This window comes from Ricinus communis, chromosome 1 (genome assembly GCF_019578655.1).
Source record: "Ricinus communis isolate WT05 ecotype wild-type chromosome 1, ASM1957865v1, whole genome shotgun sequence".
In the NCBI taxonomy this organism is placed as follows: domain Eukaryota; kingdom Viridiplantae; phylum Streptophyta; class Magnoliopsida; order Malpighiales; family Euphorbiaceae; genus Ricinus; species Ricinus communis.
In genome coordinates this window covers 31,781,188-31,783,926 of record NC_063256.1, presented here as the reverse complement: position 1 = coordinate 31,783,926, position 2,739 = coordinate 31,781,188, and positions in this window count along the sequence as shown.

Sequence of the window (2,739 nt, the reverse complement as noted above, 5' to 3'; positions counted from 1 at the left end):
TGATATCGTGCTTGACCATGAACGACTCTATAAACATCCTTGCCAACGCCTAGCAAATCGAGCCAATTCCTACAAAAATAAAACAAAACGAGCCCGAGGAGAGAAATATCGAAAATAACGAATAGTAGCTCTAAAAGATTAGAAATGCAAAGATAACATGAAGAAAAACGTGTGTGTATATATATATATATATATATATATATATATAGCATATAAATACATATATTATTGTGCTATCAGGTATTGAGCATTTACCTGTAAGAATGAATTCCTTGCAATGGATAATTAATTGCAACTTTGGAAATCTTTAAAATTAAAAATAAAAGAATCTTTTTAGGGTCATTTGTCTGCTTGGCTAGTCAAACACGGACTGGTTAATAGATCTTTGGGTTTTGATTACCGAGGAATAGAGACTTTACAAATAAACCTAAATTTAGAATTTTTTTATTTATCAACTAAAATAATTTTGTAAGTAAACTTAATAATTAAATTAATTATTCTTAAAATTAATTAAAACTTGTTTTTTTAATTTGGTTTTTTAATTTTTAAAGAAAAAATCAAAGTAAATGAAATGGGTGTTCAATAAAGAGGTGGCCATATAGATATGAGGCAGAAGATTATCATCATTAGTATAGAAAATTATAAATCCTAGATTATCAATTTGAGAATTTTAAAAAAAATTAAAAATATAGAATTTTATTAGATAAAATCCATGAATTAAAAAATAAAATTAGATAAGTTAATCCGAAAATTTAATTTGAACCTGATAAATTGATCCAAGACTTGATATGAAATTCGAGATAATCAGAACTTGATTTTATCCAAACCCGTAATGATTCGAATATGGAAAATAAAGCAAAGCCATAAAGATCTGTTGGCTTCAAATTGGATTTGCTGGTGTGCCATGTGTGTGTGGTATATGAACCGTGTTTGAGTTTTTCCCTTCTGATTTCTAATCAAACATTTATGAGTTTTCAAATGACTTTCAGCCACAATTTATTTGAATGCTCTACTAATGGCTATTAATGACTGTAAACTTGAATAAAAAGTGCTAGAATAATATTGCTTAGGAGTTTCAAAGTACAAAAAAAGCTTGATTGTATAAAAAAAATATAAAGAAAATTATGTACTTGATTTGTCTGAATTGTCTTTGTTGTATTAGTTGTCCCTGTCATCCTGCTTCTTTCTCTTTTTTTATTTCCTATATTTCCATAACACCCACCAAGGATAAAATTGTTGTCACGACCCATTCTGTGGACCCGTGACCGGCACTAGGGAATAGGTAGGCTTAAGGCTACCGAATCCGGTAGTAAGCCTGACACTCACTAACTCAATTAAATCTCATCTCAAATTAATATTATTAAAGCCATAAATAATCTTAATAGTTACATTTTACATAATTACTTCGGTCTGCCAAAAAAATTAGGCGAGACCCGAAACTCAAAAAATTACCACTGATACCTCTACTATTACTACTGCGGAGAATCTAAGATTTTTACAATTTAATATACCAAATCGAATACACCACCCGATGATGAAGAAGTCGGGTTACTGAGTAAGAGTCGAGGGAAGACTAACAGTCACGAATATGAAAAATAGTAAATGGAGACTTTCAGTCTCGAGAGTGAGCTAAAATCAAATAATCTAGGGACTATTGCATTCTTCATAGAAAATATAGATTATTCGAATCAGTATATCAACCATACACATAAATACCAATCATACTATAATCATACCATAATTAATAAATAAATAAAATATATTTTTACTTTTACGGGACGAGTGGCTTAGTAGAACCCTAGCCTCAAATTCTAGTAGCCTTTTGGCGCTCTTAATCCAATAAGACTGAGGCCCAGAGAGCAATGCTCGACCATGGACCTTACCTATAGTCTGGTCACTTAAGTATCCAAATAAGCGGGCGCCCAGAGAGCAATGCTTGACCAGAGACCTTTACTCCGGCATCTCATTCCAATAGGACTGGCGACCGGAGAGCGAAGCTCGACTAGGGTCCTTAACTCCAGTCCGGTCACTTAATATTCATTATCTACCTAAGCCTTTCAGCTCTCTTATTCCAATAAGACTGGCGCCTAGAGAGCAATGCTCGACCAGGGACCTTACCTCAAGTCTGGTCACTTAAGTATCCAAATAAGTCGGCGCCCAGAGAGCAATGCTCGGCGATCTGAACTCACCATCAGACTCGAAACGACGACGCGTTGATAACGATCCCCGCTTCTGATTTTCCGATCTGACCCCCGATCATCCCGGGAGATTTAAGAACGATCTCGGCCGTCGATTCACAAACGGAGTCCGATCGCCACGAAACTGGTGCCATTGCGAAGCTTGAGCTGAGGAGAGTCGGGATACGTCCTCCGATCGTCCATCCTTCGCCGGAGCTCATCGGAAAATCCGGAAAACGCGGCTGCCACCACAAATTTCACTTTGCCGGATCTTGCAACTCCGGCCACCCTAGGCGTTGCCGCTGCTGCCAAAAGAGAGTCCTCGCCGAGAGGAGCCGATCGCCACCGAGATCGGCCAAAAAGGACGCCGGAAACGGCCAGAACGGCCTTCTAAGTCGTTGCCTCCTGCGCGCTCACGCCGCCAACGCCCACCAACAAGACACCGCCTGGTCTCCGCTGCCGGCCCTGGCCGCCGACGCCCGCCTCCTTCTTCTTCTTCACACGTTCTCTCTCCCCGATCTCCTTTCTTTTCTTTCTTCTCCATTTCAACATTAAGCCCCTG